The sequence below is a fragment of the Macaca nemestrina genome, chromosome 12 (assembly GCF_043159975.1).
Source record: "Macaca nemestrina isolate mMacNem1 chromosome 12, mMacNem.hap1, whole genome shotgun sequence".
Taxonomy (NCBI): Eukaryota; Metazoa; Chordata; class Mammalia; order Primates; family Cercopithecidae; genus Macaca; species Macaca nemestrina.
The window spans coordinates 107,350,318-107,373,498 of record NC_092136.1 but is presented as its reverse complement, the minus strand read 5'-3'; the positions used below and the strand labels follow the sequence as shown (position 1 = coordinate 107,373,498).

At 36.9% G+C, this 23,181-nt stretch overlaps 1 protein-coding gene across 1 annotated transcript in view; it reads left to right on the top strand.

The window, feature by feature from the left end:
• LOC105493667 (CWF19 like cell cycle control factor 2) overlaps nucleotides 1–23,181 on the top strand; it is a 126,237-nt gene that overhangs the window by 65,728 nt on the left and 37,328 nt on the right. The window lies entirely within an intron of this gene.

The following is a 23,181-nucleotide window of genomic DNA, read 5'->3' as shown; positions in this document are numbered from 1 at the left end:
TCTCTAATCTTGGTTCATTTTATTAAATTAAATCCTTTGTAAGACTTATTAGAAACATGCATTTTGGAATTGATCTGGTTGAGAAATAGACATTTGAAATTTTGTTTGTTTTTAAATATAGACTATGGTTTATTTCTTTAATGCATTCTGTGGAGATTTTAATTATACATTTGATCTACCATTTAAGAGAAAATTTTAAGCGAGAGTTAATGATTGACAGTGCACGGATAGTTAGGTTACTACTCCGTCTTGTCTTAACGTTCCTCCAGTTCTTCATAATTGTGCCATGAAGAGGTAGAAGAAAATATTTGCACTGGGCCGGGCGCGGTGGCTCACGCCTGTAATCCCAGCACTTTGGGAGGCCGAGGTGGGCAGATCACGAGGTCAGGAGATTGAGACCATCCTGGCCAACATGGTGAAACCCCATCTCTACTAAAAATACAAAAATTAGCTGGGCGTGGTGGCGGGCGCCTGTAATCCCAGCTACTTGGGAGGTCGAGGCAGGAGAATGGCTTGAACCCAGGAGGTGGAGGTTGCAGTGAGCCAAGATCACGCCACTGCCCTCCAGCCTGGTGATGGAGCAAGAGACTGTCTCAAAAAAGAAAAGAAAAAAAAAAAAAAGAAAGAAATTATTTGCACTAATATATTATAAATTGTGGAGAGGCATCTGGGAATAATCTTAAATCTGTTTATATGAAAATATATATTATTTTGATACATCATTATGGGTAGGATGAATTTTTGTTTCAAATAGCATTCTTTGTTGCAGTCTCTTCCACTGAAGTCTCTTCCAAACACTACCATTAGCATTTTTTATAAAAGAGACATTGGTATTTAAACTGTTCTGTAACAGGTTTTGGCAAACTGTGACCCCCATGGGAAAAATTCAGCCTACTGCCTATATTTGCAAATTAAGTTTTATTGAAGTACTACTCTACACATGTGTTTACATATTATCTAAGGCTGCCTTCACTCTATAATGGCTGAATTAAGTAGTTCTGACAGAGAGTGGTAGTCCATAAAGCTGCAGATATTTCCTGTGTGACTTTTTAAACAAAAAAATGGCCAACTTCCACCCTATAATAACAATGGTTACTTTTTGGTAGTGGGAGTTTGAACTGACTCACTGAGATACAGCCATGGGATGGGGAGACTTTTCACTATTTCTTTTCAGACTTACAATCTTTTATTTTTTTAACCTTTTAGATTCACACAATTATGTAAGTATGTTACCTGGTAAAAAATTAAACTTAAAACTAAAATAAAGTAACCAAGATATCTGTATGTGTATGTGTGTGTTGGGGAAGAGGGCAGTAAAGTAAAATTGAGTTTAAAAGGAAATGGCTTTTGTACCTATCACCAAGAGTTACATGAGATCTTACATTTAGCCCATTAAGATAATTTTACTTCTGTTTATTTTGGAAAAAAAAGCCAGAAATTTCCTAGGGTCTGGAATTTTAATGCAGAAAAAAGGAAGACATATTTTTATTAGAGTTTCCTTTTCAAAAGTGGTACCTCTGTGTATGAAGTCTGAATTAAATAGTTTTAGTAATCTTATAAACCATTCAAGTTTATGAATCATAAACCATTCAAGTTAAAGAAAAATCCTTCTTAAAAATTGTAATAGCGCTGGGCGCAGTGGCTCACCCCTGTAATCCCAGCAATTTGGGAGGCCTAGGTGGGCGGATCATGAGGTCAGGAGTTCAAGACCAGCCTGGCCGACATAGTGAAACCCTGTCTCTGCTAAAAATACAAAATTAGCCGGGCATGGTGGCACACACCTGTAGTCCCAGCTATTCGGGAGGCTGAGGCAGGAGAATCGCTTGAACTCAGGAGGTGGAGCTTGTGTTTACCTGAGATCGCACCACTGCACTCCAGCCTGGACGACAGAGCAAGACTCTGTCTCAAAAAAAAAAAAAATTGTATAGCCATTTATCAATTCAGCAGTTATTATTGAACACTTAATTAGTGTCAGATGCCATTTTAGTTGAGGGATACATAGAAGCAATTAAGTCAATGTTTGTGCCCTCAGGTGCTTATATTTCTAGTGGATGAGAAAGTGAACAAACATGTAAACTATATAGCAATATATTATAAAATTGAAAATAGTTTTGTAGAAAATGAGGCAAAGTAGAAGGAACTGGGATGATATTTTCAACAGAGTGTTGAGGGAAAGTCTTTCTGTATAGGTGATGTTTCATCAGACTGAAAAAAGTGAGCGAGAGGTCCTTGTGAATATCTGAGGGAAGATTATTTCAAGTAGAAGAAACAGCAAAGGATCCAAAGCAGAGACAAGCTTGAAGAACATCAAGAGACTGCAAAAAGACAAGTGTGACTGGTAGTAGAGGGAGGAAGAGAAAGAGAAGTAGAAATGAGATAGGAGACAGAAGTCAGATTACATTAGGCAGGGAGTCCATATCCCTGGACCACAGATGGGTACTGATCTGTGGCCTGTTAGGAACTGGGCCGCACAGCAAGAGGTGAGCGAAGCGGGCCAGCCAGCATTATTGTCTAATTTCCACCTCCTGTCAGATCAGTGGCAAGATTCTCATAGGAGCATGAACCCTGTTGTGAATTACGCATATGAGGGATCTAGGTTACACACCCCCTTATGAGAATCTAATGCCTGTTGATCTGAGGTGTAACAGTTTCGTCCTGAAAGCAGCCCCACCCCCACCCCCACCCCTGCTGCCCTGTCTGGGGAAAAATTGTCTTCCACGAAACTGGTCCTTGGTGCCAAAAAGGTTGGGGACTGCTGAGGTAGGGTCTTACAGGCCATGGATAACTTTCACATTTGCTTTAATGATGGGGAGCCATTTGAAGGTTTTTTGTTTTTTGTTTTTTTTTTTGCAAGGCTGTGTCATGATTTGGTTTATATTTTTGACAGAATTTTTCTGGCTGCTCTTTTGAGAAGGCAGCGTAGAGAGGCATTAGTGGAAGCAGGAGATCACTTAGGAGGAGAGTGTTATATTAGTTCAGATAGAGCCATGGATGGATTACAGTGGTAAAACTGGTGAAAAGTGTCTGGATTTGGGGCATTCCTGGTGCCATATATTGAAATGGGAAAAATTGCAGGAGGGACACATTTTGAGGGGGTGGGAAATCAAGAATACTGTTATAGATGTGTGAAGTATGAAATGCCCAGTCACATGGTAGTGTGGGGTGACTGCCCCTGGAGTTCTGGGTAGATGCTGGCTCTCCCATATAGATTTGGATGTGTTGGCTTTTTTTTTTTTTTTTTTTTTTTTTTTGAGACAGAGTCTCCCTCTGTCACCAGGCTGGAGTGCAGTGGCTGAATCCCGGCTCAGTGCAACCTCCGCCTTCCGGATTCAAGCGATTCTCCTGCCTCAGCCTCCCAAGTAGCTGGGACTACAGGCGCGCATCACCATGCCCAGCTAATTTTTGTATTTTTAGTAGAGATGGGGTTTCACCACATTGGACAGGCTGGCCTCCATCTCTTGACCTCGTGATCTGTCAGCCTCAGCCTCCCAAAGTGCTGGGATTACAGGCATGAGCCACTGCGCCTGGCCCTGTGTTAGCATTTAAATAGTATTTAAAGCAGTGGGATTGAAGAAATTATTAATGAGGAGAGTCTGAAGACTGTGTCCTGGAGAGGACAGAAAGGATTCAGCAAATAAAACTGAGAAGTGCAGCCAATGAGGCAGAAGGAAAACCAAGGGTGTGGTGTTTCAGAAGACACAGAGGAGGTTATGAATGACTCTGTCAGCTGCTTCTAAGAGGTGAGGAAAATCTTTGAAGATGGGAAATGGCCACTGGATTTGGCAGTGTAGAGGTTTCTGGTGACTTTAATTAAAGTATGGGTTTTTTTCTTGACCAATAAGGAAAAAAGCCTGATTATGTTGGGTTCAAGAGTGAATTTGAGAAGAATTGACCTTAGAAGGGAGCTGATTACCATCCATCAATTATATAAGGAGGAAAGGCAGAGTATTAGTATATAGATGTAGGTGGCTTCTTAAATTTGGTAGTAGAAAAATGAACAAGGGCCAGGTGTGGTGGCTCACACCTGTAATCCCAGCACTTTGGGAGGCCGAGGTGGGAGGATCACTTGAGGCCAGGAGTTCGAGACCTGTCTGGGCAACAAAGTGAGACCCCCCATCTCTACAAAAAATAAAAAATCAGCTGGGTGTGGTGGTACGTATCTGTAGTTTCAGCTATGTAGGAAGCTGAGTTGGGACGATCACTTGAGTTTAGGTGGATGTCCGAAACTGTGGATGGTACCAAACGATGTGTATGCTATGTTTTTTTCCTATTCATACATACCTATGATAAATTTTAACTTATAAAGTATAATTGATAGACATAGTAAGAGATTAACCACAATAATCATAAAATACAAGTATAACAATATGCCAGCATCGCTACTCTTGGAATTTAAGGCTGTTATTAAGTAAAATAAGGGTTACTTGAACACAAACTCTTTTATGCTTCAACAGTCAGTCATAACTGAGATAGCTACTGAATAACTAAATGGACAGACAGGTAGCATACACAGTATGGGTGTGCAGGACAAAGGGCTGATTCATGTCCTCTGGGGGATGGAGTAGAATAGCGTATTTCATCACACTACTCAGAATACCACATAATCTAAAACTTATGGAGTATTTATTTCTGAAATTTTCCATTTAATATTTTCGAACCACAGTTGACTGCAGGTAACTGCAGCCTCAGGAAGTGAAACCACAGATAAAGGGGGGTTACTGTATTGTATAGGATTGCTTATTTAATATTAGCTGATTTGGCAATATTTGCATCTTCATTACCTTCCCTAAACATTTTGCATCTTTGATTTTTTTTTTTAATTGAAGTTTACTAAGCTAGAACATTATAGAAGCTAGAATATAAGAATTTACCAGTGACATCTGGCCCTTAAATTTCTATTTCTGGTCTGTATTAGCTGAAATAGAAAGTTTTGACTTACAAAATAATGTCCCAATTTTATAAGATGACTTGTTTTGGATTAAATAGTTATATGAAACCATTCCTATTAAAATCTATTTATGAGAGGTCTTACTAGGCTAGACAGTAGGCACTCAAATGTTTCTTCCTCACCTTTTGTTGATTTTTTACATTATTTATAAATATATGCTTGTTTTGTTTTTTATATGATTTAGGTATTACCCGTTAATTTCAGCAGGAATCAACCAGAACTGGTAGCATTAGTAAACCTACAAATTAGATAAACTATTGAATGTGCAGCTAATAGTACACATTCAATCGACACTTTAAAAAAATTTTTTGATTGACCAATTTGTATATTATCGAATTTGTAGCAGTGTTGTTAATATGTTGACAAATGTGTTATTTTTGTCCAAGCAATGTTTCTTTTGTATTATTTAATGGAGGTGTTTTTTCTAAATATACAAAACAATTCCAGTTCCTACCTATGTGCAGTGGGGCCAATGGAAGTACAGGTTGCTATGGAAATGCTGATTTTGCATTGGGATTTTTAGTTCATCCTGCCTAATAATTACAGCAGAGTAGCAATTTGTTTTGTATGTTTAATAATTAAAATCAGCTCTGCTAAAAATTTGAAATGTTACTAAAAGCATATAAAAAAAGAAAGTATTTGAAGTGTTAGCCATTTCTAAGAATACTGTGCTTAATCCTTTCACCCTTATAAGTTTATGAACTAAAGTAGCTAAGTTATTGAATTTTTGATAGTAATATTGCTGGTATATAGTTTAGTTATGTCAGATGTTTTCATGAATGACCACAAAAGCTCATTATCCTTTGTTTCTTTTTATTATTAGTTTAAAGTCATTTGTCTAGTTTAAAGTCATTAGACAGAGGTTGGCACACTTTTTACATTTCTTTTTGTTATTAGTTTAAAGTCATTAGTCTAGTTTAAGGTCATTAAACAGAGGTTGGCAAACATTTCTTGTAAAGGGCCATATAGTAAATATTTTTAGCTTTCTGTTGGAATTACCAGCACTGCTGTTGTAGCACAAGAGCAGCCATACACAGTATGTAAATTAATGGGTTTGAGTATATTCCAACAAAACGTCATTTACAAAAACACGTGGATGGGCCGGGCGCGGTGGTGATCCCAGCACTTTGGGAGGCCAAGGTGGGCGGATCACGAGGTCAGGAGATCAAGACCATCCTTGCTCACATGGTGAAACCCCCCTCTCCACTAAAAATACAAAATAATTAGCCAGGTATGGTGGCAGGCACCTGTAGTCCTAGCTGCTTGGGAGGCTGAGGCAGGAGAATGGTGTGAACCTGGGCTGCAGAGCTTGCAGTGAGCTGAGATTGTGCCACTGCGCTTCAGCCTGGGCAACAGAGCGAAACTCCATCTCAAAAAAAAACCCAAAAAAACAAAAAAACAAAAAATATGTGGATGGCCTGATGTGGACTGAAAGTTGTTGTTTGTTAGTCCCTGGACTAGGATATTAAATCTTCAATGCAAATGTGTTTGAATTTGGGTACAGGTTGAACATACCTCATCCAAAAATTAGAAATCTGAAATGCATTAAAATTCAAAATTTTGGGGGCACCAAAATAGTGACCCATTTGCTTTTTGATGGTTCAGAATATACAAACTTGGTTGCATGTACTATTTAAAACATTGTATAAAATTACCTTCAGGCTATATGTATTAGGTATATATGAATCATAAATGAATTTCAAATTTAGACTTAGGTCCCATCCCCAAGATGGAATGTGTATGTAAACATTTTAAAATCCAAAGCAATTCAACATCTGAAACACTTCTGGTTCCAAGCATTTTGGATAAGTGATATTCAACCTGTATTTCTCTTACTTAGTAATTCCCCTGAAAATGGATCTTAGGCCTTGGGAAAAGTAGCTAGTCAGGAATAGTTGATATAAATTTATGAAACAAGACTCTGCTTATTTATTTAGTCAACAAATGTTAATTGAACTCATTCAGTGTATGAGGTGTTTGTTCTACTGGGGACATACTGGCACATGAAGAAGAAATGATCCTTGACTTTATGGAGCTTATTAGGCTAGTGGGGAAAAGGAAGCACTAAATAAATAGCTATGAAAAATAGTTCAGTAATTTTGGACGTACAAAGAACTGTGACAGACAAGTGAAAGTCTTTTGGAAGTAACACCTGGGTGACCTGATTTAAACTAGGGGCACAGGAAAGGTTTCCTGTTGAACAGAAGTCTGATACTACCTGTGCTCAGTATTCAGATCTGCCCTATTGCTTTTTGCTGTTGATGTGTATTTTACTTTTTTTTTTTTGAGGTGGAGTCTCGCTCTGTCACCAGGCTGGAGTGCAGTGGCGTGATCTCGGCTCACTGCAAATTCCGCCTCCCGGGTTCATGGCATTCTCCTACCTCAGCCTCCCGAGTAGCTGGGACTACAGGCACCCGCCACCACGCCCGGCCAATTTTTTGTATTTTTAGTAGAGACGGGGTTTCACCATGTTAGCCAGGATGGTCTCGATCTCCTGACCTCGTGATCTGCCCGCCTCGACCTCCCAAAGTGCTGGGATTACAGACGTGAGCCACCGTGCCCGGCCCTTATTTTTTATTCGTACCTTATATTTGTTTATTTAATTTTTACTGCCCATTCTTTTCTTGCAGTTCCAAAATTCAGGTTATATTTATGTTCTTTCCAGGTGTGTTTTACCATTAAAACTTTAATAGCATATCTTTCTTATAACAAAACCAAGAAAGGTATCTCATGACAAATATGAACTTAATTGTGTTTTTTTATAGGGGAATTATGATTCTTGGTTTTTTATCCTTTCTATATTTTCCAGGTTTTTTGAGTATGTACTACATAATTAATGAAAAGAGGGGAATAAAAAATATCCTGAAAAAGATGTGTAGAGAAAAATTCTCTTTTAAACTGTGTTTTTCCTTTATTCTTACATCACAATCATCAGCACAGAAGACTTCTGTGACCAAATGTGTGGGGTGTTTTTCTCCACACACCGAGCAGTGGACACCAGCAAGATGTCCTGTCATTCAATTCCAACACTGTCTACCTGGAGATAGTGTCTGATTCCACAGGTTGGGGGCTCAGGCCCCAAGTCTGTCCCCTAGATGCCCAGACTGGTACCAGTCACAAGCCTGGGCTTCCAGAACTTCTGACCACCCAGCTTCAAGTTGGGGTTTGCATGACCCCCCCCCCACCCTTCGGGTTCGATTAATTTGCTGGAGCAGCTCACAGAATTCAGAGAAACACTTAAATTACATTTACTGGTTTATTATAAAGGTTATCACAAAGGATATAAGTGAAGAGACGTGTAGAGCGAGGTATGAGGGTGCAGAGCTTCCTTGTCATCCCTGGGAGTGCTACCCTCCAGGAACCTCCACATGTTCAGGTATCCAGAAACTCTCTAAACCCAGTCCTCTTGGGTTTTTGTGAAGGCTTCATGGCTTCAGTATTCCTTCCCCCATTGCATAGGGTGTGACCCTCTCTGGGGATGGTCTTAAGACCCACAATAACAAAGGTAGGAGAAGATGAGAGTCCTGCCCCAAGGAGGGCAGGAGAGAGACTCTATTTCCTGAGGCCTGCCTCCGAGGCTTGAGATACCCAACATTATAATACAAGACTGCAACAATAGCTATGGGAGTTATGAATCAGGAACTGTGAATGAAAACCAACGCATTTCATAACACCACAGAAGTGTATGTTGGTCTAATTTTCTTACCATAGATATGCTAGTATGTTTACTATGTTATGTTACTTTATTATGTTCTAGAACTTAATAGGTATATAGTAACTGATTTTTGGTAAAGAAATTTCTTCCTTTGAAATAATAGAACCAAAGAATTTTAGATTTGGACAGGGACCTTACTAATCTTGTTTCACTTTTCACTTTCACAACTGAGGGGACTGAGACTTTGAGAGAATGAAATGACTTATGCAAGGCTGAGTAACTTTCCTAGTCCCTACAGCTAATGAGTTGCAAAAGCCAGCACCAGAAGCTTCAGCTTTACTTTTCAGTCCACATTAAACAATACTGTCATTCAAATGACTCACATTAATGGATATTTGTTGACTGTTATCTACATTTAATTGTCTTTGTCCAATTTCCATGTATCGTTTATTGGTATTTGAGAATAATGAGCTGTGTATGCTTTGCTCTTTCTTAAAATACATTCTATTGACTCTAACATTCTTTAAATATAAACTCTTCCATTTAAAATTTAAGACGTCAGTGTTACCTTGGCAACGTAAACTCAGGCACATCTTCAAGAGATCTATATACATCTTTCCTCATTAATTTTGTTAGCACTGTGGGCAGTAATTTTATCCTTTTTGTACTAATAGAGCATTAATCATGGGCTGGAGGGGAGGAAAAATGAAAGGTACAAGAGAGGAATGATAAGGGAGAGAAAAAAGACTCTAATAATTAGGATTTTACCTTAAATTATAAAAAAAAGTTGATTTTATTGTCTAATAAAGTGTTTGTATTTTTACTGATTTATTTTCTCTGTGTTTGTAACACTTAAGGCTTAATATATTTTCCCCTGGAAGTAATCTTTAAGATACATATTACATGTTTCTCTAATAATATACAGTTGAAATCCCCTACTTTTTTATTCCCAGTAAACTGTAATAATATCAAATTTTGAGAGATTAAGTGATATACTATTCTTAAATGTATGATTAGAATAAGGTAAGGAATATTGAAATTACCATCTTATTGCAGCAACCCCTTGGTCATTTTAATTCTCATAGTAGTCATTTTCATTGTCACAGACTTTAATAGATACACAGTGAAATTATCTTTGGAGGAGACCAATTCAAGAGTGTGAAATCATGTATATGTTCCTGTGATATCCCCTAAAGGAAATTTGAAATTTGGATGTCATAAAATAATAAATGTGATATTTTGCCTTTTATAGAACTGAATAAGATAAATATTGACTTAGTTGATTCATTTTCCAAAAGATGTAAGCTTGAATCCAGTTCAAGCTGCTGAACAAAATAATATTTGTTTTTCTGAACCTCACCTGTGGGTGAGGGGAGTGGGAAGAAGGAGGGATCACGAGAAGAATTTATTTAATGTTTTTTAGTTCAGGTCCTAGTTGGGTTTTTTTTATGATAAAATATACATAACATAAAATTTAACATTTTAACCATTTACAATATACAATTCAGTGGCATTAAGTATTAAGTATTAATAAATTGACAATATTTTGCAACCATCACCACTATCCATTTCCAGAACATTTTTTCATTATCTCAAACAGAAGCTCTATACCCATTAAACAGTAGTTCTCCTTCCCACTGTCTTGCTCACTTCCATCTACCCCAACCTCCTGGTCACCTCTGTCTCTGAATTTGCCTGTTCTAGGTAATTAATGATAAGTAGAATCATATAATACGTGTCCTTTTGTATCTGATTTATTTCACTTAACATAATGTTTTCAAGTTTTCCAAGTATTTAGCATGTTTCAGAATTTCGTTGCTTTTTAAGGCTGAATAACTCTATTATATGTATATAACACATTTAAAGACTCCATTCATGGACACTTGGGTTGCTTCCATCTTTTCGCTATGTGAATAATGCTCTTATGAACATTGTTGTATAAATGTCTGCTTTCAATTTGTTTGGGTATATATTAATATCTAGACATGAAATTGCTAGACCATATGGTAACCGTATGTTTAACTTTTTGAGGAACCACCAAACTATTTCCCACAGTTTGAACAATTTTACACTCCCACTAGCAATGCACGTAGGTTCCAACAGTGTCTCCACATTTTTGCCCACACTTATTTTTATTTTGTTTTTGTAAAAGCTATCCTTGGTGAGAAGTGGTATCAGTTGTGATCAGGTCCCAGTTCTTGACCCTGGTGAGATTTTATGAGTTCTGTTGGACAATTCTCACAGATTTTAATTAAAGTTTAAATTGTTGATAGTTGAGCATGCTGGTTTAATAGCTTCACTATCCATAGAGTCCAAAATGATACGAAGTTTATATTTAATCAACGAATTCATCTATTTCCAATGGATTTAAGGTCTTGGAGCTTGAAGGATAGTTTCACAGTTATGATTAAAATTTTGACTTAATAAACATTGTCATAAAATTTGAAATGGTTTTGTAAGAATTAGACTGCAGTCTGTTTTTCATTGTTGGTAATCCTTGTGTAATAATGCAGCACTAATTAAATAGATTCATTGCAAACCATTTTTTTTCTACAGAATGACACTAAAAAAGCTTCTAGTTTTCGTAGAGTTTTTTTCAAGGATCTGAGTATCTGGTTCTTAATAAAATGACAATTAATTTGTAGTATTTCAGGTTTTTCTTTATGCAGACATCAAAATGGGAAAACAAATTAGCTTTCATGGTTAGAAGACATTAATATTTTTGTATGTTTAGAATTTAGGTTATGAATTCACTTCTGGTAACTTCTTCTATAACCAGGCTTGAATTTGGAAACTGAACAGATTATCAGTAATAAATCAGTTTAACTCCCTAACTCATGTGGATGGTTGGTATCATTAGTGGATACAAAAGAACTTTTCATGTGCAATTATCAGAATCAGAATCCCTCTGGAACATGGCTTCACAGCCTTAGCACTATTGATATTTTGGGCTGGCTAAGTCTTTGTTGTGGAATGACTGTCTGTGAACCATAGAAGGTTTAGTAACATCCCTGGCCTCTGGCCGGTAAATACCAGTCGCAACCCCTCTCACCCTAAGTTGTGACAGCCAAAAATGTCTCCAGATATTTTGCCAGATGTGCCAAATAAGGGCCAGGAAGCAAAATTGCTTCATTTGAAAACACAATCTTGGGAGAATCTGGAGAAAATAGTAATAACTACAAATTTTTGAGGACTTGCTAGGTGCCAGACCCTTTACATACCATAATACTTATAATTGTCTCTCAGCAGTGGTATAATTACCCGCATTTAATAAAAACTGATGCTCAGAGTTATACAGTAACTTGCCCATGATCACGTATCTCTTTAACGAATCTGGCTTGTTTTCAGTATTTCCTACATCATTGTGTAGTACTACTATCTAACCTAGATTAGAAAGCTAGTAGTTATCAGATGAGGGAGAAAGATCCCTCCTTTGTTCTTCACATCCAATCTGTCACCAGTCTTGTCTTCCTACGCCCAATCTACTTCTCTTTGTATCCATGCTATCTTTGTTTCTTATCTGGTCTATGAAGTAGCCTTCTAACTAGTTTTCTAGCATTCCTTCTTATCCTCTTCCACTTCTTTCTTAACTCTTATCTCCCTGAAACCAGAATAATTTTTTGTTCAAAATGTATGTCTCATCCTTTAGTCCCTAGGTTAAAACAGTTTGAACAGTATTTTGTTGCTGTTAGGCTAAAAAGCACATTTTAAAATGTGGCCTAACAAGACCTCGATTGGCCTGTTCATTATCTCTGTAGCCTCATCTTGAATCACACCCTTTTGTTTTGCTTCTGCTGGTCCATCCATGTTGACTTTCATTCAGTTTCTCAAATTAATTTGCTTTCTCCTGCCACAAACTGCATATACTGTTTCCACTATTTTTTTTTTGCCACCTTTTATCTAGTTGATTAAACAGAAGATTCATACAAATCTCATCTTCATCATAATTTTTTCAGGGAAGCCTTTTCCTCTGACTCGTTTACTTCCTCTATTAGCATCTCAAATTGCCATCACAGCTATAACTTGACAGTTCTTTGAGTAATGCTTTAGTTAGTGTCTTTCCCACTATTCTGTAAGTTTCATATGATTGGCTCACCAATATATCCTATCTAGTATAGTCATTAACACATAATAGCATCCAATAAATATTTGTTTTCTGGAATCTCATATTTGAGACTTGAAGTCAAGTGCATGGAATTCCAGAAACCCCCTTTTCACTATTATACAAAATTGCTTAGAAAATTTAGATATATTCTGTTGTTCCCATTGATGTCCGTGGTTTTGATTTTGCAACAATAATATTCACAAATAAGCACAAAAAAAGGATGATGAATAAAATGTTGTCTTGGACATGGAGGTGGGGGGACTGTCTTTCATCTCTTTTGTTGCCCTTTTTTGTTGACTTTCTCCACTTTTTTTGGGTAGAGATCACTTTTTAAGAATTTCAAAATGGTGGCAACAATGAGCTGTGAAGAAATTGTCATCTTCAGGTTTTATCATCTAGAACTGTGGTCACAGGGACAGTCAGATCCTGGGGCAGGTTTCCTGCAACATGTGATTAATTTGTAGTGCACAGAATCAAGAATTGAATATAAACCTTTTTAAATTTCAAAAATAATGTTATTCTTTCAGTATATTTTAGTGTATAACTAGAACCTCAGATGCTTAACAAATGGCATGAGCATATTATTAGCTTGCCTGAATAAAATTAGCAAGGTTTTAATAGCACCTTTTAAAAAAATCAGTCTGTAATTCATGCCTTACTTTAAACATTGAATACATAAAATTAAACATAAGTCAATGTCATATGGGAGAATAGTCTTGAGTCCTGCTTCTAATTCCTATCATTGTCTCTTTTCTATCAAGGAATTCAGGTAGGAATTAGGATTTTTATACATCTTGGCATAATATGCATGACCCATTAACTCTAAAGTTAGAAACTAGAGGCCGGGCATGGGGGCTCACGCCTGTAATCCCAGCACTTTGGGAGGCCGAAGCGGGTGGATCATGAGCTCAGGAGATCAAGACCATCCTGGCTAACTTGGTGAAACCCTGTCTCTACTAAAAATACAAAAAAGTAATTGGGCATGGTGGCGGGCGCCTGTAGTCCCAGCTACTCGGGAGGCTGAGGCAGGAGAATGGTGTGAACCCGGGAGGCGGAGCTTGCAGTGAGCCAGGATTGCGACACTGCACCCCACCGTGGGCGACAGAGCAAGACTCCCATCTCAAAAAAAAAAAAAAAAAAGAAAAAAAAATGAGAAACTAGAAATCTTAAAATCATGAAATAGCAATTTTCCCAAAAAAGAATAATTTTTGTTAAATAGTTTTATTAAAGGTATTGTACAGACTAAAATGAAAAAAATGAGTACTTGTGTCTCGCAGTAGTTTAATGTTAAATTATCTATATTACAAAACAAAGATGACGGGACTTATAATGCTCCCGATTCTTTTGGACATACAAATATTCTAATGAAAAACATTGCTACCTGTTCGTCAAAGCCAACATTAAAGTTTATTTTTATTTACTTAGATGGTAAGAGAGTGTAGAATTAAAAACTGTCCTAGATTTTGGTCGCTAACAGGTCAGATCTCATGCTATTTATGGCATCTGAAATATCCACTTCCATTTTCAGTGTTTAAGATCAGGTTTTCTCAATTCCGTGACTCAACCTCAGTGATTTCTTCTCTTTTCCCGGGCCATGCTGATGGTTGTTTTTTTTTCCCTTGAAGAAATAATCACTTATGAAAGAATGACTCATTCTTGTGCCATAAACTTCTCTCTCTAATATGTTGGTTTTAATTCTCAAATGTTTTGTGAGGAACAAGGAAGACAAGAAGCCAACTTAAGGGACTCAGATAATCTGGAAGTGGAAGAATTTGGTTCTGATGTCATGATAACTCACAAGATTTTGATATGATTTAATGGAATTCCATTGGTGTATCTTGTCTTACTCCCCTCCCCTCTTTTTTAAACAGGCATGGTTAGTTAGCATGATTTATTGAGCATATCTGTTTAGCTGCTGACTTTTTAGCATTGCAGTGGTACATGACTTAATAGAAGAACAACTTTTAGAAATACAGTCACCTGAGAGTTTAGAAATACAGTCAACTGAGAGTTCCTGTAGTAGGATGTATTTTACTTGCGATTTTTCCCAGAACTTAAACTTAATGGTTATTTAATTATTAGTAGGCTGAGTATCAAAGGACTGTTGACTTTGTTGGCTGCTTATTTGATAGTTATGTCAATAATTGAAACATGTGGATGTATTTCTAACCATATCCAAAAGCTAGTTTTCCAGTTGCATCACTGCACTCCAGCCTGGGCTACAGAGTGAGATCCTGTCTCTAAAAAAAAAGCTAACACTTGAAAGTTAGTTTTAATTATTTGTAAAAGAGCTAGGTAATATTATATTTCATGTAGTGTAAATACATAAGGTGAAGACTAACACCACAGTTTTAATTATGCTGTCTTAATACATCATTATTTGCTCTTCTGTGTCTTTATCAAGTCAGCAGTTGGCTCTAGTTCCACTCTGAAAAATAATTTCTTGTTGGAATCATTTCCTTTGGTTGGGTTTTAAATCTTAATTTTGAAAATGTATGTAATCAGTGTCCTTACTTTCTTCTAGTAATAAGTTATTGTGAATATTTTGACATAATGCAATATGCAAATGAGAATTAGTAGTAAAAGGGACAGTATTCAAAAAGTTGCTTCTAGCTAGGATGTCACTGTGGGCCAGAGAATAAGACAAGCATATGTGTCTCTTTTTGTGGTTTGTCATTATGGTTTTAAAAGTGTGACATTTTGTGTTTCTTCTCTTGATACTAGTCAAATGTTTATGGATTGTAGACTAGCTTTTCTATTTCTGTTCCAAATGTAACAATTATTTATTGATTACCTAGAGAGGGTGCCTCTGAAGCTCTACTTTTATATTATACATAATTCTAATGTACTTGGTTATCCAGTTTTAGAAAAGAAACATGATAAAAGCATCAAATTATAAGTGAAGAAACAGACTACCACAAGGAGCTTATGGCAGTAAGAACTGACAACAGACTTTATAGAGAGCACCAATAATGAAGAAAAAAAATGGGTAACTAAAAACCATGTAACTCTTGCTGATATAGTTAGCGTAGAAGTAACTGGCGTTACATTCTGGCCAAGCTAAATTCTGATTTGGAGGAGTTGCTGGAAAGGGAAGAAAGGTCAATGGTTCAATCTTGGGAGGTTATGTTTCCAGGAAAGTATCCATTTTCTCTAGGTTTTCCAGTTTGTGAGCATATAGTTCATTATCATAGTCACTGATGCTCTTTTGTATTTCTGTGATATCAGTTGTAATGTCTCCTTTTATATTTCTGATTTTGAATGCACCTGACATTCTGAAGCACCATTCCTAAATTAAAACACATTATTATCACAGTAATTATTGTGTATTATCAGGAAAAGATTAAAGTTTCATTAATTGTATTTTAAAAGGCAGGAAAGCTTATAACACTGTTTGGGAATATTTCCTTTCAAAATGACTACAAAAGAAATGTTTTTATACTTAAATGGTAAACTTTTAGCTATTTGGAAAATTTTGCTAATTAGAAAAACACATTCTGCCAGTTTACATTAACCAAGGTTGTATCCTGAATATCAGTCATAATTTGACACCTCACACATTATCAGTTGTCAGTTACTGTTTAATAAAATCATTATATCTTTATATCTTTCTTCTCTTCTGTATGTGATTTATTCATGAAGTTTAGTAGTTACTGTGATGGGAAGTAGATGTGTATGCCAGACAAATTTTCAAAATAGAAGAATCTTTAGCATGCTTAAATACTTAAATTCTGATTTAGAAGAGTTAAAAAGGGAAGAAAGGTCAGTGGTTCAATCTTGGAAGGTTTTGTGTTTCTAGGAATTTATCCATTTCCTCTAGGTTTTCTAGTTTGTGAGCATATAGTTGATCATCATAGTCTCTGATGCTCTTTTGTATTTCTGTGATATCAGTTGTAATGTCTGCTTTTACATTTCTGATTTTGTTTGTTTGGATCTTATCTCTTGGGTAATTTAGCTAGCAGTTTATCAATCTTGTTTATCTTTTCGGAGTCAACTTTTTATTTTATTGATCTTTGGTATTTTTGGGGGAGGTATCTCAATTTATTCTGCCCTGATCTCTCTTTTCTTCTGCTAATTTCAGGTTGGTTTCTTCTTGCTTTTCTAGTTTATTGAGGTATAGGTTATTATTCATTTGTTATTTTTCTACTTTGTTGACGTAGGCATTTAATGCTATAAAATTCTCTCTTAGCATTGCTCTTGCTGTATCTCACAGGTTTAGGTATGCTGTATTTGCATTTTCATTTGTTTAAAAAAATTCACTAAATTTTCAGGATACAAAATCAGTGGACAAAAATCAGTAGTATTTCTATACATTGATAACAGTGTAGCTGAGAATGAAGTCAAGAAGGCAATCTCATTTACAATAGCTATAAAAAATAATACCTAGGAATATATTTAACCAAGGAGGTGAAAGATCTCTACAAGGAAAACTATAAAGCACCTGTGAAAGAAATTGTTGATGACACAAATAAATGGAAAAACATCCCATGCTCATGGATCAGAAGACTTAATATCACTAAAATTACCGTACTGGGCAGAGTAATCTACAGGTTGATTGTAATCTCTATCAACATACCAACAGAGTTTTTTACAGAATTAGAACAAACAGTCTTAAAATTCATATGGAACCAAAAAGGAGCCTTAATAGCCAAAGAAATCCTAAGCAAAAACAAACAAAAAAACCCAAAGCTGCAAAGCTGCAGGCATCTGATTACGTGACTTCAAATTATACTAAAAAGGCTATGGTAGCCAAAACAGCATGGTACTGACATAAAAAAATAGACATACAGATCAGTGGAACAGAACAGGAAATACAGAAATAAAGCCACATATTTACAGTCAACTGATCTTTGACAAAGTTGACAAGAACATACACTGGGGAAAGGGTACCCTTTTCAGTAAATGGTGCTGGGAAAATTGGTTTGCCCTATGCAGAATAAGTATGAAACTAGACCTATATCTCTCAACATACACAAAAATCAACTTAAGATGGATTAAAGACTTAAATGTAAGACCTGAAACTATAAAATCCCTAGAAGAAAACCTAGGGAAAACTCTTCTAGACATTGATCTAGACAAAGAGTTCATTACTAAGACCTCAAAAGCCTGAGCAATAAAAACAAAGACAGATGGCAGTAAATTAAACTAAAAAGCTTCTGTGCAGCAAAAGATATAATAAACATAGTAAACAGACAATCTGTACAGTGTGAGAATTTGCAAAATATGCATTTGTCAAGGGTCTAATATGCAAGAATATACAAAGAACTCAATTCAGCAACAACAACAAATAATCCCATTAAAAAATGGGCAAAGGATATGAATAGATATCTTTCAAAAGAGGATGTGCAAATGATCAACAGGTAAATGAAAAAATGTTAAACATCACTAATCATCTGAAAAATGGACATTAAAACCACAATGATATATTTTCTTACCCCAGCCAGAATGGCTACTATTAAAAATAAAATAAAAAAAATAACAGATGCTTGTGAGGATGTGGAGATAAGGGAACTCTTCTGCCCTGTTGAGGGGAATGTAAATTGGTACAACCTCTATGGAAGATGGTGTGGAGATTTCTCAAAGAACTAAAAGTAGAACTATCATTTGTTTCAGCAATCCCATTACTAGGCACCTACTCAAAAGGAAATAAATCATTATAAAAAAATACCCACACTAGGCCGGGCGCGGTGGCTCAAGCCTGTAATCCCAGCACTTTGGGAGGCCGAGACGGGCGGATCCCGAGGTCAGGAGATCGAGACCATTCTGGCTAACATGGTGAAACCCCGTCTCTACTAAAAAATACAAAAAAAAAAAAAAAAAAAAATACTAGCCGGGCATGGTGGCGGGCGCCTGTAGTCCCAGCTACTCGGGAGGCTGAGGCAGGAGAATGGCGTAAACCCGGGAGGCAGAGCTTGCAGTGAGCTGAGATCCGGCCACTGCACTGCAGCCTGGGCAACAGAGCGAGACTCTGTCTCAAAAAACAAAACAAAACAAAACAAAACCCACACTTGTATGTCTATTGCAGCAGCGTTCACAAGAGCAAAGAGAATGGAATCAACCTGTGTCTATCAGTGGACGATTGGATAAAGAAAGTGTGGTATATATACACAATGGAATACTATTCAGCCATAAGAGAGAATGAAATCATGTTTTTTGTGTTTTTTTTGTTGTTGTTGTTTTGTTTTTGCTGCAACATAAATGAATCTGGAAGCCATTATCTTAAGTGAAACAAGTCAGGCACAGAAAGACAAATATCACATGTTCTCACTTGTAAGTGGGAGCTAAATAATGTATACACATGGACGTAGAGTATGGAATAATAGGAAATAGAGACTCAGAAGAATAAGGGGGTGGGAGGAGGACATGATGAGAAATTGCTTAATGGGTGCAATGTACATTATTTGAGTGATGGATACTTTAAATGCCCTGACTTCATCACTATACACAATCTCTGTATGCAACAGGAGAATACTAAGAGGCACCCTTGAGGATCTCCTACGTTCCAGACATATTTCCTCTTACCTCCGTTGTGTAGTCCAATCCAATTTGCCCTTGAAAGGATCAGTCGCTTCAGCCAATACGATGCCTTTTCATTCAATGGAGTGAGGAGTCAAAGTAGCCAAGTAGCAGTCTCAACTTCAAGTTCAGTGAGTCATTGTTGTGTCCCTTGGTGGAAGCATTTCTCCTTTTTTTTTTTTTTCTTTTTAAAATGTAGATGAGGTTCTGCCATGTTGCCCAGGCTGGTCTTGAACTCCTGGGTTCAAGGAATCTTCCCACCTCCTACGTTGGCCTCCCAAAGTGCTGGGATTACAGGCGTGAACCACTGTGCCTGGCCCTGTATTTCTCTGTTTGAAACTAAAACCTCTAGACCAGTAGAGTCTAAAGTCACAGGAATGGGAAGCAAAAATTTTGCTAGCTTATCCCAAAGGGTAATAGTCACTCCTATTTTTTCCCTAAGATTTCCCGACATGTGGATCCTAGTTGTGGATCATCATTGTTTGGATGCTACTTAGAGCATATACTGTATCCTGGAAGACATAACCCAGCCCTACAAGGGATGGTCACCTGGCTGGTTCTTGTAAATACACCTTCAAAAGGACAGTTCACTGTTTTGTCCAGCCAAGTACTTAAGAATGATGGGGGTTTTGGCAGAAGCGTGACACGCCAGGAAGGCAAATCCATATCCAAAGTATCTATTCCAGTAAGAAGAAAGCACTGCCTCTTCTAGGATGGAAGCGGTCTGTTGTATTCACCTTGCTGCCAGAGGGACAGTTATCATATCAGGGGCTCAGTGTTGGTCTCTGTTGGCAGACTGGGTATTGCTGATGTAGCCCAGTTGACTTTGGTGAGTTGAAGCTCATGTGGTAAGCTCATGTGTAACTTTTATCTGTGCATGGCTGTTTTGTTCACAGGCTTTGAGACAATGGTAGAAGTAGCTAATGGCATAAGTATTGTCATGTGGGATATAAGTATCCTTGCACTCTGTATCTGTTTGCATACCTCTTCCCCAGACCTCCTTGTCATCAGTTCTCTATTTGTGTTCTAAGTCCCTGAGCATCCAGCCAAACATGATGTTGGGGAGTCCTCAAGACCACCTTTACTCCTGACACCAACTGCAAGTTCAGAGGCCCCTAAGGCCACTCTTGGGGTCAATATTTTACTGGAAGGACTCACAGAATTGACTAAAAGCTGTTACTCTCATGGTTAAAGTTGATTACAGTGAAAGAATACAGATTAAAGTTAGCGAATCCTTTCAACTCTTCCTCCTTAAGCCCTAAGCAGCCACTAATCTATTTTGTCTATAGATTTTCCTGTTCTCAACGTTTCATATGAATGGAATCATAGAATAGTGTTTTTTTAAATGACTGACTTTTTTCACTTAGCATAATATTTTTATAGATCATCCGTGTTGTAACAAGTATCAGTACTTCATTCTTTTTATGGCCAAATAATACTGCATTGTGCGTACCACATTTTGTTTATCCATTCATCACTTGATGGACATTTAGAGTGTTTCCACCTTTTGGGTATTATGAATAATGCTGCTGTGAAGATTCATGTACAGTTTTTTGTGTGGGCATGTATTTTCGTTTTCCTTGGGTGTATATATCTAGCAGTGGAATTTCTTTGTCATGTGGTAACTCAACCTTGTCCAATCCATGGCTTGTGGGCCACATGTGGCCCAGGACGACTTTGAATGCAGTCCAACATAAATTTGTAAACTTTCTTAAAATATTATGAGCTTTTTGAGATTTTTTTTTTTCTAGCTCATCAGGTATTGGTAGTGTTAGTGTATTTTATGTGGGGCCCAAGATGGTTCTTCTTCCAGTGCGGCCCACAGAAACCAAATGATTGGGCACCTCTGTCGTAAGCTGTATGTTTAATATTTTATTAATTAATCTATGTTGAATTTTTGACGAACTACCAGACTGTTTTCCAAAGCAGCTACACTATCTTACATTCCCATCAGCAGTGTATGAGGGTTCTGATTTTACCACATCCTTCACAACACTTGTTATTATCTGACTATTTGATTCTAGCCATCCTAATGAGTGTGAAATGGCTAACTCACCGTCATTTAGTTTGCGTTTATGGTGTGCCAAATTGATTTTGTATAATATAATCAGCTTTTTAAAGGATTCTGTCTGAATGATGAAGAGGCATATTTTCATGCTCCTCTTTTCTTTCTTTATCTCCTTTCATCCAGCAGTTTTGTTCACTTTTTCCATCTTACGCTTAGTACATTCTCCACTATCTTTTACCAGTCTGTTAAAAAATGTTGATTGTTACTGTCAAATAACAAGAATACAGTAGGCTGGAGGTCATAGAAGAGGTATATATGATTGATAAATTAAAACTATTTTGTATCAAAGCCCAAAGAAAAGATAATGAATAAAAATGCAAATCATTTGAGGCTGTAGGAGGAGGGAATTAATTGTTCCTGGATCAGTGGGGACCATATTTCAGTTGTATTGAAGAATCAGTCAGACTTAATTGGCAAGACTATCATTTTCAGTTCAAACACTATAAATAAATCAAGGAGGTTTGGCAACATCCATGAAAACTAGATTTAAGGGTAGAAATACCATCTTCCATGTATAAAATATTTGACTTATTTGTTTTGAATGTGTTCTCTGATCATTTATGAACTTTCCAAAAACACAATGGGCTATATCATATGAAGGCACAGTTATATATGTATAAATGTGCTCCTGTTAATATATTTTGGGTAAGATAAATAACTACTAGATATCTGCGTTCCCACTGATAAGCACCTTAACTTGATTTGGTATGTTTATTCTAGATGAAATAAGTTTTCTTGTAGCTCTTTATTCTGCTTCATAGACTGTATTCACAATATACCCTTTCTGTGTTTCAAACATTGATTTCTTAAGGGAGAAAGCCTCACTTATATGCCAGACACTCTGCAGTTTTGTAGTCAGACCAACTGGTTTCAATTCCTGGTTCTGTCCTTTAATAGCGGTGTGATATTGATTAAGTTACTTAGTTTCTGTTAGCCTCAGTTTTTAGTTTTGTTTTTTTTTTGAGACGGAGTTTCGCTCTTGTTGCCCAGGCTAGCATGATCTCGGCCCACGGCAACCTCTGCCTCCCGGGTTCAAATGATTCTCCTGTCTCAGCCTCCCGAGTAGCTGGGATTACAGGCATGTGCCACCACGCCTGGCTAATTTTTGTATTTTTAGTAGAGACGGGGTTTCCCCAAGTTGGTCAGGTTGGTTTCGAACTCCCGACCTCGGGTAATCCACCCGCCTCCACTTCCCAAAATGCTAGGATTATAGGCGTGAGCCACTGTGCCTGGCCTAGCCTCAGTTTTTAATCTGTCAAGTGAAAATAAAAATTTCTGTGTTGCAGAAATATTTGTATTAGGATTAATATCTAGCATGTAGTAGGACACTATTTCATGAAAATGACTAGTGACCAGTTCTGATATTTTTTAGAATGTAATGAATTATGGTTTAGATGAAGATATAAAGTTAAAATAAATTTAAAATAATAATTTGTAAGGCAATGCAGTTTACATAAATAGACAAACCTGGAAAAGTCAAGAAGTATACAAGGATTAATATGGGGAATATTGTGGAAGAAAAAAATAAATTGCTAGTAGAAACAAGGAAGTCAGTGTGCTCTAAGAAATGCCTTGGTAGTAATCTTTTTATCTGATTCTATCAGTAATGGTGTTAAAGAAATTTTCTTCTATTTACATTGGGTTTTATTTTTTCTTCTTTTTCTAGTTTCTTAAGGTTGCAGTTGGCATCATTGATTTGAGACCTTTCTTGTCTTTTAATACAGATGTTTAATGCTATAATTTCCCTCTAAATTCTGCTTTTAGCAGCAGCAGCAAATTCTGATATGTGGTATTTTTGTTTTACTGCTGTTTAAAGTCATTTCTCATTTTCTTTTTTTTGTTGTTGTTGTTGATTCATGGGTCATTTAGGAGTGCACAATACCAAGTAT